General features: G+C 41.3%; 1 protein-coding gene and 1 pseudogene across 2 annotated transcripts in view; both read left to right on the top strand.

Annotated features, from left to right (window-relative positions):
- The window catches only part of SLC24A3 (solute carrier family 24 member 3), a 458,625-nt gene that overhangs the window by 200,937 nt on the left and 240,462 nt on the right, over positions 1-17,226 (top strand). The gene's annotated exons all lie outside the window — the stretch shown is intronic.
- On the top strand, positions 15,839-15,959 carry LOC120612106 (uncharacterized; annotated as a pseudogene).

Below are 17,226 nucleotides of genomic sequence, written 5' to 3'. Positions count from 1 at the left end.
TGGCTGGATTGCACAGCTCAGAGATGTTCTTGTGAAACACTTGTGAATGATTTATATCTTATATAATTCTATACAATTTTGTTGGCATATGTGACTCCATGGGACCCCACAAAAATAATTATTAGTAATAGTCTGAATTCACCAAAAAACAAACCAAAACTCATTCCTTTCCAAGGGCTTCCAAATTTCTTGAATTCTTTCTTTTCATTTGTCCCTAAACTATGTCTATATAAAGTCAGAACACATGGTCAATTTGATCTGTGTAAATGGGCAAGATCCGAGGTCTCTGAATGTCTTTGCATGTGGACAGAGCTAACCGCTATTGGGGATCAGAAGGAGAGAGAAAGGTTGAAGCATCATTTAGCCAGCTTTGGTGTGAGTGTGCGTGGCGGGGAGAGCGTTAGTGCTTGGGTTTCTGATTGAATGTAGAGTTTCACTTCTACATAAGAGGTACATATTCCTATGGATTTATTACATTTCACTCTTTCAAATATGGGGGTAAGAATTAGATATAACCTTGACAGTTTGTCTTTGCTGACATACGGCAATTTGGAAATCCTTGGGCACTGAAATCAGACATCACTCTAGAATTCATATTTTCTTCCTATCTGGGTAAATTTAACTTGTTTCAAAGCTCAGATATACCAAATGTAAATTTAAGGCTGAAAGTATACCCCCACACTTTATTTTTAGCATACTAGTCCCATCTGACCATCCACTATCCCACCTATCGATTGGGTACCTTTTTGTCAGTTAGGTGCCATGTGGTATTCAGAAATGAAGACTCTTGTCTGTAATCTAGGAAGGAGCTGGTAAGGCCACTGGGGAGGGGGTGTGGAAGAGAAGGACATATGTCCAAAGACCAGTTACGTCTCTGATTGTGGTGAGCGCCTTCAGAGTTGTATGCTGCAAAGCGACGAGGACAGTAAGTCCTAGTGGTGTTCCCTAGTGAGAGGCGCTACGAACCTGGGTCCAAGCTATGAGATCAGAGAGAGATGGTGGCAACGACTGCCAGTCCCATACTGTTCCAACCAGAAGAGATATATTTACTTGGAAAAATCTAGAAATGGTTCCTGGAGGAACAATTGAGTTACTCTTTAAATAGTGAGTGGAATTTCAACAACCAGGAGTAAGTCTGGATTCTAGAAACAGTGTCAGAAAAGGTAGAAGGAGGCAATAGGGTGGGTGTCCAGGGCTCCACCAGGTATCCAGAGGGGATAAACGGAAGGCAAAATTCAAGGCCCAGGGTGAGGGCGCTGGGCCCAGCCTGGGGCAGCGGCAGCTTCAGAATTTGTTTGGACTCAGACAGGGTTTCCTTCAATTGTGGCTGACAGGGCATGTTAGATGGATGAGTAAAAGCAAAGACATTTGCTCTCTGAGTGGGAAGAAGGCTGGCTCCTGAGACTCTACAGTTGTGATTTCACATCACACACCTGCAGCAGTGTTTCAGACAAGACTGTGAAATAATGCCTGAGTCAGGTCATTTTTTGAAATTGTGGCTGGAAAATATTCTCTTTCCTGCTGTCCCAAAGCCAGGGACAAACTGTCCCTTCCTCACACGGTATAAGCCCACTTCCAATCCCAGCTCTGACACTGACAAACTCTGTGACCTTGGTAAAATCATCTCATCTTCTTGGGTCCCAGCATCCCGACCTAGAGGCCAGAAGTAATGACATTTGGTATCTCACAGCCAAATGCATGGTCTGCTTTGTACACACCACTCTGGTTTCCAGGTGAGGGACCCATGCTTCTGAAAGCCAAGGAGTGAAGGTAGGTTAAGGCTGGAGTTAGTGTGGACTCACTCAATTTGCAGTCCCTCCTCTGCCAGCCAGATCATACTTCTTAGAACCCCAGGAAATAGAAATACATGTATAAATTAAAAATATGTAAATGCATGTGTATGTATATATATATTTGTTTGTTTAAAATAGTTTAAACTAATAATTTTAAATTTTAGAGCAGCTTTAGGTTTATAGAACATGAGCGGAAAGTACCCATATTTGTTACAATTGATGAACAAATTATTATTAACTAAATAATACATTATTATTAACTAAATTCCATAGTTTACCATAGTTTACTCTTAGTGGTGTAGAGTTCTGTGGGTTTTTCCAAATGCATAGCCACCATTATAGTATCTTACAGAATAGTTTCACTACCCTACAAATCCTCTGTGCTCTGTTGATCCCTACCTCTCCCCACCTCCAACTCCTTGGAAACCACTGATCCTTTTACTGTCTTTAGTTTTATCTCTTCCAGATTGCCATATAATTAGAGTCATACAGTATGCAGCTTTTTCTATGTTTCTGTTTATGAGTGCTCTCTTCTGTTCCATTAATCTGTATATCTGTTCTACTAATTTATTAATTTCTGTAGTGTTTTTAAAATCATTTTTATCAAGCTGTAATTGATGTATAACATTGAATTAGTTTCAGGTGTCCAACATAATGATTCAATATACATATGTATATACATAGTTACTTTTTTTTTTACTGTAGCTTTATAATAAATGTTGAAGTCTGGTAGTTTCAGACCTCTGTCTTCGTTCTTCTCCAGTACATGTTGGCCATATTAGGTCATTTGCCTCTCCTTATAAACTTTGGAATTAATTTGTTGATAGCCACAAAATTACTGGGATTTTGATTGAGATTGCATCAATTCTATAGATCAGTTTTGGAAGAACTGACATCTTAACAATATTGAGTCTTCCTATCCATGAACAAGGACTATCTCTCCATTTATTTAGTTCTCTGATTTTTTTATCAGAGTTTTCTAGTTTTCCTCATATAGATCTTTACCATATTTTATTAGATTTATCTTCTTGTTTGTGCTAATGTAAATGATATCATGTTTTAATTTCAAATTCCTATTGTTTATTGCTAGTATATAAGAGAAAATTGACTTTTGCATATTAACCTTGTATCCTATAACCCTGCTATAATCACTTATTAGTTCTAGAGGGTTTTTTAGTCAATTCTTTGGAATTTTCTTAACAGACAATCATCTAATTCTTGAAAAAAGACAGTTTTATTTATTCCTTCCCAATTTGTATGCCTTTTTAAATTTTTATTGTCTTATTGCATTGGCTTGGACTTCTAGTATGATGTTCAGTAGGAATGGTGAGAGGGGACATCCTTGCCTTATTTCTGATCTTAGGGGAAAGCATCTAGTTTCTCATTATTACTTTTACTGTTAAGTGTTTCATGTGAGATGGAATAGTGGGTCTCTACCCATATTCCTTGGCACCCACTCTTCCTTGTCTGAGGGCTGTCTCTGGTCACAGAGCAGGCCCAACTCATATGCAGGGAATGCTAGAAGTGCTAGGGAATTAATAAAGCATTTTTCCTCACCATTAATTATGATGTTAGCTGTAGACCTTTTGTAAATATTCTTTACCAGGTTGAAGAAGTTCCCTTCTTTTCCTAACTTGCTGAGTTTTTTTTTTTTTAATCATGAATGGGTGTTGAATTTTAGCAAATGCTTTTTCTGCATCTATTAATATGATCATATGGTTTTTCTTTTTTAGCCTGTAGATGTAATGGATTACGTTAATTGATTTTGAAATGTTGAACCTGTCTTGCTTACCTGGAATAAATCTAAATCCCACTTGGTTGTGATGCATAATGTATTTTATATATATTGTTAGATTCTACTTCCTAATAATTTGTCGAGAATGTTTACATCTTTGTTCTTGAGAGAAGCTATTCTTTAGTTTTCCTTTCTTGTATTTTATTTGTCTAGTTTAGTATTTGGGTAATATTAGCCTCATTGAGTTAGTAAGTATTCTATTTCTAATTTCTGGAAGAGATTATAGATAATTGGTATGATTTCTTTCTTAAATGTTTGGTAAAATTTACTAGTGAACCTATCTTAGCCTGATGCTTTCTCTTTTAGAAGGTTATTAATTATCAATTCAATTTCTTTAATACAAATAGGCCTGTTCAGATTGACTATTTCTCCTTGTGAGAGGTTTGGTAGATCTTTTCTTTTAGAGAATTGGTCCATTGCATCTCAGTTATCAATTTGTGGGTATAGAGTTTATTCACGATATTCCTTTATTACTCTTTTTATGTTCATGAGATCAGTAGTGATGGCCCCTCTTTCAGTTCTGATATCAGTAATTGGTGTCTTCTTTCTTTTATTTTTTTCTTATAACCTGGTAAGAAGTTGATCCATTGTACTGATCAATTTCTGCAGTTGATTTCTGCTCTAAATTTTAGCGTTTCTTCTCTTCTTTTTACTTTGGACTTAATTTGCTTTTTTTTTTCTAGTTTCCTAAGGTAAAAGTTTAGATTATTGATTTTGAACCTTTCTCTTTTTTTAATATATGCATGCAGTGCTATAAATTTCCTTCTAAAGACAGCTTTTGCTGCATCCCAGAAGTTGTATTTTTATATTTATTTTATTTGAGACATTTTTAAATATAGAAAAGTGCAAAAATAATTTAACGTATTTTGCATAATCATCAACCAGAACTGTGTCAGTGATATTATATTAAATTTACTTTGAATCTTTTTAATAAAAAGCCAATGCAATACTACATGTAATATGGATGTCTTCTTTATCACCAGTACTAATCTCTTCACCTGCCATTCCCAGAAACAGTCACTATCATGGAGGTGGTGTGTTTCTTTCCAAACCAAACATCTGCTGACTTAGATGACAAACTTGATTCCTCTTAAATCAACAATGTGGACCTCTTGAAGCTGGAAAGGAGAGCAGTCAGTATATTGGGAGACAGCAGAAGCAGAATTCATAATTCTCTAGTCAAGAATGCACATATATGTATTCACGGACAATACATCTGTCTTAGTTTGGGATCTCTTAGAAGCAGGCCCACAGTCAAGGATTCAAGGACAAGTCATTTATTTGGCAATGCAGGTAAAGAAGGAGGAAAGTGAGACAAGGAAGAGAAGAACACTGAGAAAGGGTGCATATCAGGGAAGTTATAACTGTGGGTGACTGGGGCTCAATCCCTCTTGGAACCTAGGAGGCTGTGTAGAGCACACAGAGGATATGAGGGAGTGGGATATTCATCCACGACTCCCACTGTTCATTGGCTGAGAGGGGCACCCAAGTCATTGTGCCCCCGGCATTTATCTCCATGGACAAAGTTGGTTCTTACATCCAGAAAGGGCCCTTGGGCAGAGAGGTGCAAGTGCCAGCAGGTGAAATTCAGGTAGATATGTGCTAACTGGTCAAGGTAAGGATGTGAACAGCATACCTACAGCATTTCCTAAAACTGCTTATAAAAAGTTCCTTTTTATAAGGCTTAATTTATTTAGTAAGTATGTAAAAAGAAAAAAGTAAGAGCATGTTCTCTGTTCCAAGTTCTGGGATCTCATTTCATCCTTTCAAGATCTTATTCCCTTCTTTTTGTGAAGAAGCTGTTATTAACTTTATTTTCATTGTCCAGATGTAGAAAATGAGGCTGGCCAGGCTTCAGCATTCAGCGGTGGCCCATGCCCGCCCTAAAACTCTGACTCACTGGTCAGGACCCCAAGCTACCTGTCAGAGAGTGGCTCCAGGAACCCTTGAGGACATTCAGGAAAGAAAAGGCTATGGTGGAAAAGAAAGCTTATTCTGAGCCAACTTTTAAGAGCAGTGCACAATGAGTGCTGGGAACTTTTTAATTAAATATCAAAAAGCACAGGAGAATGAAAGTAAACTGCTTCAATGGGAAAGCTAATATTTACAGATTTTTTAAAAAGAACATGTGAAATTCTGCAAATGCAGGTCTCTCATTAAGTGTAATATAATTACCAAGTTTCTGTTTCCTAGCAATAAGCATGGAGATGTTAATTCTTGGTCCATGGCTTGCCGTAAGTCAGGTCTTGGATTTGGTTGCTAACTAAAGCCTGTTGCCAAGGAACATGTCTTTGGTGTTTTATCAGAGGCAAGTGTTCCAGGGAATTGCTCTGGGAAAGACATAGTTACTCTATTCTCTCTATTCAGGTGACTTGGATAAGCCATTTGAGCAGCAAATGTCAGAAAAGGAGAGTGCCCTTTATGTGACCTTGTCTCATTCTACCAGAATGTCTGCCTCTGGGGAAAATTCCTGGACTAAAAACAAAGAGACTTCAGCTTTGCCACTAACTGACTGTCAGACTTTGGACAAGTCCATGGAACTCTCTGGATTTAGTGATTTTTCAATCAGGGGTCCTGTTCAGCTCTGTTAATTACACATGGCAGACAGGTAAACACATGAACAATTGAGCCTGTATCAAAATCCCTACACATGTACCCACAGTGTTCAGTATCTGCTGCCAGCAACTGCCACTAGCTCATGCCACCTCATGTCATTAAGTGAGTCTCCCTTGGCCAAGCTTGGTGGTTCACTGCTGGGCTCCAATGTTCAACATCCCCTTTATGACTTGGATGGAGGCACTGAAAAGCATACATACTCACTTTATGAATTCCATAAAGCTGAAAGGATGCAAACAAAGTACCTTGTGGAACTACCTGAGGTAGCTGTAGCTGCTGTAATAGATAAGACTCCAAATTTCAGCAGCTTAAAACCGTAGAAGGTTATTTCTCACTCTTGCAAGGTCCAATGCAGTATTCAGCAGGCACCTTTCCATATAGTGACTCAGGGACCCAGATACCTTCTGATCATCATCTGCTGGGACTACAGGTATTCCTTTCCACTTGGCAGATTAGGACAGAGTAAGGGTAGAGGCTCATGAGGGAGCTTTGAAGGGGCAATACTGAAAAGTAGTGCATCTCATTTCTGCCCATGTATTATTGGCCAGAACTCAGCCACATGGCAACACACTGAAAGTGTGGTATGTACTGCAGATGTGGAGGGTATGAGTTTTGGTTGAATCACAGCCAACTCTGCCTCAATCATATGAGAGCAGAAAAGGGATTCAAAAGAGTCTAACCACCTGTAATAAGAGGGAATATCTCAAAAGATGAAATTTAATGGAGATAATATATAAAGCTATTAGGTTGGCAAGGCATTTTTGTAGAAGTATGGAATGAAGATGTGGCTTAAGAGAATCACACAAGTGGCTTGAGGCTTCCTTGTGTTTGCATTCCATGTGCTTATGGAATAGCTCATGTTTGTCAAGTTCTTTCTATGTGATAAGCACTGTACTAAATATTTGTCTACATTATCTCATCTCATCTTCACAACCACCCTCCGAGGTCACATTCTCATCATCCTTATTTCACAGATCAAGAATTCAGGACCCAAGGACATCAAGTAATTTGCCCAAGGTCACAGGGCTACTATGGGCAAATGAGATTCAAGTACAAATCAGTCTTGTTCAAATTTCATATATTTCTAGAGGGACAGATTTCCAAACCAGAGTGGAGTTAGCACTGCTCCCCACAATGCTAGATAGATGTCTTTGGAATGTACATGGTTAGCTCTTGGGCCCACACTCACAGGCAGGGAGAAGGCCATGTTGGGTGGTGAGGAGCAGACATGGTGGGAAAGCCTCATTCTGAATTGGGGATGGGGAAGGTACCTGGTGCTGTTTGATCTGGAGAAAGGGCATTTCAAGCAGCCATTCCAATTACTTGAAAGAAGCGAAGACTGAGTGGAAAAGTTTCCAGAGCCTGGAACAGCAGGACCAGGGTCTGAACAGATACAATTACAAGGGAAGAGCACTTTTTTTTTTTTTTAAATATAGAGACTGGAAGTATTTCCATATTTCTGCAAATACTTCCAGGTTCGCCATCCCTGGAAGTATTCGCAGAAATTCAAGCCCCCTTGAGAGGTTATGGCTGTTCTTCTGTGAAGACATTCAGGTGGTAGATGGTCTACTTTCTCCTTTACACCTCCATGACACCCTTGTAAGAACACTGTTGCTGCATTGAGACAACTTATTGAACTTAATTTCTGCAGTAGATTTAATCCATCTTCGTATCTCCAATGGCTAGCACAGAGTGGATACTTCATACAGGCTTTTAATGAATGAATGAACAAATGAATGAATACATGAATAAATGCATGAATGAATATTGGATTGGAGGGTAAGACACATGATTTCTTGGTTCCCTCCCAACCCCAGGATTTTAAACTTCCATGCACAAAATGAATCCCTCAGTCCAGCACTAACTAGTGCATTTTGCTCCTCTTGCCTACCTGGTTGGGTCCTTGATGAGGCCCTCAGTACCAGCCACCCCATCCTCCCAAAATGTAGGACCTAGGGTCATCACCAATGTTGTTCATGCCAGGATGGTTGGACTGAGTCTCCAAACCCTCATCCCCAGCTCAGTGCGAAGCACAGTGCCAGACTCAATGCTCTGAGTTTATTTTAGCATTACTAACAATAGTATTGATACTACTGATAGCTGCCATGGATTGGATGCTTGTTATGCACAAGTCACAGATGGTTATTTTGCATAATTTCTTTTAATTTCAATAACCAACTGTAAAATGGTCTTTATAGTTCACATTTGCTAATATGAAAACAAAATCTTGGGTTTCAGAGAAGGTATGTGGCTAACATGGATGCAAGCCTAGTCCTACCTAACTTCGGCACCATGTTTCACGTTACTTCTCTGGGCCCTCGGATCATAGCATCAGACAGATTATTATTTGTCCTTTCTCCCTAGAAGAGTTTAGTGGTTTCCCGTGTCAATATTGTATCCCAGTGTTTGTGCTGATGGTTCACTGGAGGAGGCTCCCACGGTCATGTACGGTTGGACTCAGGCCACCTTTGGGTCAAATCTGGACCTCACCATTTAGCAGTGTGTCATCTTATAGCCTTAGCATGGCATGGGTAACACTTTGCCATCTCACAGGAAGTAGTCAAAAAAAATTCAGTGAGATAAACCATACAAAGCAATTTAGCACAGTCCTGCCACCTGACAAATGTTCCATAAATGATTAGTGTTGAGAAAGAGCAAAAGGCCTAGAGGCCATTTTTCTACTCATAGTGGCAGGGAAACCACACTTCCTGGGCAGGGAGAGTGCAGCTGAGCGGCACTTGCACCCGCTGTGCACAGCACTGTTTGGATACATTTAGGGACCCTGCCTATATTATTCAGGATCCCCTGAAAGCAGAGTCCAAGACAAGGACTGGAGTAGCTTCATAAGGGAGTGATAGCAAAAAATATAAGTGAAGAGGCAGAGGAGTGAGGCAGGAAGGAGGAAGCACAAATCAAGGGAACAGTGTTGAGTGTGGAACTACTTGGAGCAAATGGAGCTCCATGGTGGTAGAACTGGGTAGAAAGTCCCTTGAAGTTGCCTCTGCAGAGATGGCTACAGGAGGAGTTCTCCACTAGCCCCTGCCCCAGTGGCAGAGGGCCAGCTTCCCTGTACTTCCAAGGCCTGAGCAGCCTCCTAGGTTTTGGAAGAGCCTAGAGGCAGAAAGGCTGAGAGCTGCTGTTGGTGCAGGCAGTAGAACTCTGCCTGGAGGCCTGGAACTTGCCCCTCAGCCACATAAAAGGCCTGAGTAGGGCAGCCTTCCTGCCCCTGGGTGGGGCCTAGGCTCCAAGAGCCCAGGCACACATTTTCAGGAAGATCACTCTGATGGTCTCCTAGCCTGGAGGCTGAGTCAGGAACTGAGGGAAGGCCTGGCCTCCATCAGAAAAACAGAAGGTCTCAGTTCTTCCCAGCCATGATGCCAGGCCCACCAGGATGCCCAGACCGGTGGCTCTTACACTGAACTCTCCTGTCTTGTCTTTCCCACATGTTGATTTTCTTCTTGTCCTTGGTCTTAAGCTTTCTATTGACTGAAAAGTGCCTGAAAGAAGAGATGAATGAGAACTTCATGTTTGCAAACATTGGAGCTTTGGGGAAAGAGGAGGAATACATTTCAAATGTAGGCTCTCTGATGTGAATGAACTTCACCTTCCTACCACTGTTCTGTAGCTAGGAGTCCAAACTTAGCCCTCGAAGGCGCAGCATTGCAGACACTCTTTATCTTGAAACTTTATTGGAAAGGCACATTATGTAGAAAAGAAAAGAAAATGAAACACCTTTCTCTTTTTATTGATGTTATATTCATTCATTCATTCATTAAGTTTTTCTTAAGCTCCCCACTTATTTTCAAGGAACAGAGCTATGGGGTCCAGTCCTCAAGGCATAAACATTTTGGGGAGATGGGCAGAAGGTTGTTGCACTTTGAAAAGAACCAACACTGGAGCATCAATCGCAGATCCAAGTGAGAACTATGGTTCAGAAGAGCTGGGTCTCTACAAATTCATGTGGTAGTAGAATACTCTTTTCCTCTGGCTTACAAGAAGTTAGGTGAGGAAGCTTCATGTGACATAATGATCTCTTCCACTAAGCAGTTAAACTAGACTCGCCTCCAACATTCAGGCAGCAGCCAACTGACAACATGCAAACTCAAACCCTCAGAGAAGGTTGGGGCTGCTCCTTCGAAGCTTGTTACACCAATCTTTCTGCCCACCACTGCCAATAAGGTTCTCATTCTGATGCCATCACCCTGCCCTAATAATGAAAGGGTTTGATATTTATTGTGGGAAAGAAGTGGTGGAGACAAAGGAGAAGGGAGGAGTGTGGACAGAGGAAGACCTCCCTCTGTGTAGTGTCATTTGTCACGTTTTGCATCATATGGTTATATCTATATGTGTCCGTCCCCTCACCATATGGTAAGTTTTAAGGGATAGTGGCAACCTTTTTTGGGATACCGGCAACCTTTTTTGGGATACCATTAACCCACGGAATGCTTTTTGGAGACTTGAAAAATGTGCAAAGGTGCCCCTTATGCTGGTCACAGCTTTGTGGGCCCTGGCTTAGTGAATAGATGGCACCTTGGTTCAATTTTTTTAGGGTGTCTTTTAGAGGGGTACTTCTAGTGTCCCACTCATGTTCTAGTTCTTGACTCAGGTGCTGATTACATGGGTGTGTTCAGTTTGACAATTCATAAAACCTAGAACTTGTGATTCATGTACTTTTCTTATATGTATATAATACTTCAATGACATTTACCGAACAATTAAAGGAAAAAGAAAATATATTTTTTAAAATACCCCTTCCTTTAGCTTGCTTGACCAGAGTACTTCTTGCCCCTTCACCCTTGTGTACTACATATCCTACACAAATGTGTATGGCTGCCCTGACCTTACTCAATGTCTTACATCTCTGGGGGCTTCCTGTTACTGTGTCTGGCCCCAACAGGTCATCTTGTCAATGGGTGTGTACTTGGTCTATTCATCAGTTGTGCTGAGCCTCTGTAGCCCTCTGAGCAGAGCCAGCTCTTTGCCTTCTTTATTGCTGATGACAACTCAACTGTGTGGCACAGTGAAGAGGTCACTTGTGTAATTCCTCTGCTTTTGCAAGAGTAAATTAAAGGTTAGCCAGCAGCTTTCTGTGGTAGAGGCATTTTGAATGATGGCTGCAAATGCATGTAGAACTGGGAGGTTCTCAAGGTCATCAGGGAGGTTATATTTTCAGCTGTTGTTAAATAACTTTCAACTGCTTTCTTACTGACTCCATCCCTTTCTGGTGCTATTTCCCTCTTCCCTGCACACCTGCCCCAGGAGTAAACCACATGGTCTTTGTTGTGCAGCTGGAATCACAGATCTCAGGCTATAAAAATCAAATTTTGTCTCTTTTTTTTTTAACGCTTTTAGCAGTGCTAGAATGGGCTTTTCAGTTCCAATAAAGGGAAAGAAGGAAAGATTTACCAAGAGCCTCCCTCCTGACATGCTCTTCCTGACATGCCTCAGTCTATCCACATGTTATAACATAGGGTTTTCTGTGTGGCTATTTTCAGGAGCCCAGACCACATCGCATCACAATGTAAGAACATAATTCAAAGAAACCCAAATCCACTCAGGGAAGCATTGCATGTGAGAGATAAGATGCTCGGGGCTTACTCCACAAATGTTGTAGTTCTATTTAAGCCACAGACCACATTTGAGATGCCAAGAGGAAGAGATGGCATACTTTTTAAAGAACAGGGTTAGAATTTTCCAAGGGAGTTATTATTTATCAACGGTTCACATTAAAACTTACTATCTGGCCATCTGGCCCCCAGCTGTATTTTTGTCCTGTGTTCGCTGTCGTCAGAACCTGTCCATGCAAAGTTTAAAAAATAAAAAGCAAGTAGCTAATGTGGGGCCTGAGGTGTGTATGCGTGCATGCATGTGTGCGTGCGTGAATGCATGTGTGTGTGTGTGTGTGTGCGCGTTTGAGGGGGAGGTAGGGGAGGAGGATCATTAGAGAAAATGGGAGAATATTGAGAGTGATGGGATACTCTGGGGAAGACTGAGGTGCTCGGTGGGGTGGGGAAATAACCAGACAGCAGTTGACCCTCCTGTGAGAGGGCCTGCTGAGAGCATTAAGCTCTGCCTTTCCATAGGGCATCACTGAGGGACCGTGAGGAGATCTGTTTGATCACACACCCTGAGCTGGCCCTTTGGAGAGGAGAATAGGTTGATGCACACAGGGAACACACTGTCAACCACTGGAGTCCTTTGGGAGTTCGACCAAGTTATGGAGGTCCTTGGCTTCTGGTCTCAATCTAAAAGTTACCAAGTATCCAAAGAGACATGAGGAGTGGTTGGAGGAGTCTAGTTTACAGTGGAGCAGAGGAACCTGGAGACAGAGGTATTGAGTATTCAGGTTCTGATTGAAGCAGGTTTGCAACTTTTGCTATAGATGCTCTCAGTCTTCTTGTGTTGCCTTTCCACATGCTTTGGCCCTCTTTGTGCCCCAACCCCACCTTTCCTCTATGCAGGACCCTTGCATGCTCTCACACCCATTTGAGACTGCTCCCTGGTCACCTGCAGGCCCTGCCCACTGATAGAACCAGGGGATATCAAAACACAGATGCCCAGTAGAGGGCTTTTAGGGGCTGGGAATATTCCCAGGCTGCCGTGTCTGCCTTAAAAAAGGCTAAAAATATACCTAAAGTTTTTGTTTACTGCAAGCATTTGGGCAAAAGGTAGCCAACACTGCTGACAGGGCCATTTTCCATTTTACAAGTTGTCACTTATAAATTTTAATGAATTATTCCAAATTTTAATGAATTATTCCTTGCAGAAATCTGGCCAGCTTGGTGACATTACCAAAAGATATCACCAAGAGATGCTGGGGATTAAGAAGTGTGCTCTAAACCAGGGATTTAGAGGCAGGTTTGATGTAATTGAATATTTATAGACCCATGGTGCGCGGCAGCTGGTCTTACTTGCTTCACGACCATCTAAGTTGCTGACTCATCGGACAAGTGAGGGTGAGACGCATCAATGTTTTGCGGGCCTCAATTTCTAAGCTCCTGGTCCATGATGTATTTAAGGTTTGTTAAGGATATCTTTTGCACTAGTCATTCATTTCCTGTTTTATGATCGGATTTTCAACCTGGTAATTCAGAACTATGAGGTAGATAGAAATGGTCTTGATTTCAACATAAGATTTGCAGAATCTGTTATGAATTCATTGGAGGCCAGACAGATAACTGGATATGGATGAGATACAGCTGGTATGTTAGTAGTTGGTTGAAGAACTACTTTAAAATGTGATTAATTTCCTGGAGTTGGGGGGAGGGATCCTCTATAATAGCATGTCTGCACTTGACCCCAGCAAGTACATTTTTACAAATGATAATGAATTAGAAAAGTCAAGCCATAAAGAATTTCAGTGAAGACATACGAGGCATAATTATCACATTTGCAAGAGGCCCAAGGGTTATCCTAAGAACCACAAAGTGTAACGAAGAACCAAGATTCTAGGCTATATCCATAGCCTGCAGACAGAGAGATGAAATTTAATTGGAGTAAGTGTAAAGTCCCACACGTACATTACCATGACCACTACACATGTGCAGAAAAGTGAACTCTGGCTAAAGGGTAGTTTCTGTAGAGAATGCTGTTATCACCTGGTTTTGTTAATGTTAGTATGATCTGGCATGGCTAAGAATGTGTATGAATAGAGCGTAGGTGATAGTATGGCTCTCAGAGCTCCCTCTCTTCTTCCCTCCCTGTCTCTTGCAGTCTCTTTCTACCAACAAGGAAGTATTTTAATGCCCATCTTGAAGACTTCCTCTTCATATTTGATGCCATTCCTGAGTCATGTATTTGCAAGTAGACTGGCAGCACCATTATTGGTTACTGAACACCTGGCTATATGAGACGAGAACTCATCATCAGAGCAAAGGAAAGAAGGGAGAGTTGGAGACTAGGCTGGCCATCAAACATGTCAGCTACTCTTAAGATTCTCGAGTTCTTTTTTATTTTACATAGAACCTGGTACAGTATTGGGTTATTGGTGGGTTGATTAATAACGAACAGATTTTTGCATTGCTTTCCCTCATGTTTGTTTTCTGGCCATGACAGTGTACTCAGCCTGAACACAGAGTAAGCCAAAGATGCCTGGGAATTAATGCCCCAGGAGTAATCTTGAGCCAGTGATGTAGAGGCTGGTAGATAAATACCAGCTTCCCTGCCTTTTTGTGGAACAATTCAGAAGAGGTTCAGCATTGTCTCTCAAAATGTCCCTGGTGGAATTAAGTCCTTATTGTTCACTGAGGTCACAAGCTCATGACTACACCCTGTATTGGCTTCCTTCCCTCCCCTGTCTCAATTCCTCACTCCTTCACTGCTGCTTCCTGGGACCACACCTCAAATAAACTACTTATCTCAAGGTCAGCTTCCGGGGGGTGGCAGGGGGTGGGGGGACCAAATGAAGACAGAAGTTGAATAATTAGAACTACTTAGTTAGGAGAATAAAAAATGTCACCATAATATATAATCAGTTCCTTAAGTAACAGTATTAGTCACCTATTGTGTACGAGGAACTACACTCTACACTGGACATGTTTACACAAATGAGTGAGCTGTGAGTTTGTAGTGTACCTGGGAAGGTCAAGTTAGCATACATACACACACTCTGGAAACTTTTCTGGGCTGTCAGGCAGTGCAGTCTCCCCCACGAGTCCTGTGTTCTGCTCTTCTTTCCCATCTGTATCTGTAAAACTTTTTCTTAACTTTCAAGGGAAGATCCTTTAGAAAAAGAAATTTAGAATTTTCTCTAAATTGTGGGGCTTTGGGCCCCACAATTGGGTGGACTTTGGAGAAAGGCCTATGGCAAGAGATAGACATGCATTTATTCCCTCTTGGAGTGAGCATACACCCCAGTCTTCAAATCCTGCCACGTTCTCTTGAGATAGCCAGCATTTCAGTGACCAGACTCTCCCCTAAATTGCCTGTCTGAAGCTAGGAGTGGTTCAGAATTCCTCTGTGAAACCAGGAATCCCAAACCCTGGTCATTGAGCAAGGGAATGGCTATGAGTGGCGACTTTGTCGCTGTCTCCAGCCTGGGTGTGTAGTGCTCCCCAGTACTCATTCTGGCAGGTACTTCATGTTCACAGAGACAAAAGATAATACTGTGACTTTGTTCAGAGCCTTCCTGTTAATATCTTGGAACCTTAACTATTAGAGCCTGAACTTTCTCTTGGGATTAATATAAGGGAGGCATGTGCCAGATACGGCTCCTCCATGAGTTCTCTAATTCTATAAAAAGAAAGACTACAGAGGGCATCCAGAAAAATGTCTGAACTCAAGAAAAAAAAATGAATAATGTAGTATTTACTGACATGTGGCCTAGGTGTAAAGGGAAACCCTAATGGCATAATCACACATCTTCTTGAAGTCTCACATTTTATTACTAGTCATGGTGGGGAAAGTACAGAGGAATCTAGGGGATCTAGCTTCAACTCTAATTTTCTGTGTGACCTGGAACAAGTCAGTTTACCTCCCTTAGCTTTAACTTTCAAATGAAAGAATTAGACTGGGTCATTTTCAAGTAACACTTTTTTTTTTGCATGATATAAATTCAGACTAAAAGAAAAATTATTATGGTCTACTTTTTTTTTTTTACCTAAAATAAAAATGTTTTCTTGAAATCTATGAGAGAGTCTATGGCCATGCTACCTTGAACAAGCCCGATTCCATCTGATCTCGGAAGCTAAGCAGGGTCGGGGGCCTGGTTAGTACTTGGATGGGAGACCACCTAGGAAGACCAGGTACTGTAGGCATAAAAAAATAAAAAATAAGGGATTGTAAGCTGACAAGGTCCTTGCAATATGTGAGGTCAACCAAGGGTTGCCTCACCTAAAAAAAAAATCTATGAGAGAAAATGTGTTTATAGAAGTTAGATGATTTACTCTGCTGAATATAAGAATACCAATGAAAAAAAACCCAACACTGTTTTTTAGCCTCTGAAATGTTAATAACTGGGCATATTTGAGAAGGAATAAAATGTTGGAAGCTTTCCAATGTTCTGCCCTAAAAGTGGATCTCTGGGCTGTCTTGTGAAGCTGGGCAAACTCTGTGCATCCTGATGGTCACAGATCACTCACTATGAGACCCAGTCCCCACTGCAGACTCCCTTAGAGGACAAACATTCTCTGAGCCTGTGACTCTGGCCCACTCTGTGTCCCATCTGGAGGAAAGTGAGGGAGTCAGCTGAGAGAGTGGATCAGCTCCCAGAGCAAGAGGCCCGCATGGCCTCTCCAGGAATTACTGCCAGCCCGTAGTAATCGAGAGTGGCAGCTCCAGCTCTAAGGCTCAGAGACAGTAAGGCCTTGGGATTCAGTGTCCCAGGTGAATCACAGAGCATCTGGAGGGCAATGAGGAATTTGTTCCCCAGCTTTTTCCTCCAGAAAGTCCAGATTGTACACACTCTGCAATTACATAATTATCCTTTCACATGTGACTTCTGCACATTTAGGTTGGCAGCACTGGGTGGGATCTAAGGTGCTTTGTGGATCTGCAGAGATTTTCATTTATTCATCTTACATCCTACAAAGAGGGGTAGCTTCAAGCCTATCTCATGCGCATGCACACACACACAAGTACACACGTGTACACACATGTGTCTGTGTGTGTATATTTCTGTATTCTCTCCATTCTTGGTTTTATTTGAATAAAGTCAGAGTCAGGCTTCATATCCAGGCCTTTAAGAGTAGCTATGTAAAAAAATTTTTTAACCAATTTTAGCCTTATATTTGATATTAGTCCAGGCTGTGTTTTTCTTAATTTCAACAGACCTGGTTTTTTTAATTGTGGTAAAATACATATAAAAGTAACACTTAACCATTTTTTAGTGTCTCAGTAGCATGAACTGCATTCACATTGTTATGCAAACATTATCACCACCATCCATATCCAGAAGTCTTTTCATCATGGAAAACTGAAGCTCTGTCCCCATTAAACAATGGCTCCCCATTCCCCGCTCCCCCCCAGCCCCCAGCAACTACTGTTCTACTTTCTGTCTCTATGAATTTGACTACTTTAGGTACC

This window comes from Pteropus medius, unplaced genomic scaffold (assembly GCF_902729225.1).
Source record: "Pteropus medius unplaced genomic scaffold, Ma_sr-lr_union100, whole genome shotgun sequence".
NCBI lineage: Eukaryota > Metazoa > Chordata > Mammalia > Chiroptera > Pteropodidae > Pteropus > Pteropus medius.
Note: the sequence above shows the minus strand (reverse complement) of the source record. Positions and strands in the feature narration are given on the sequence as shown.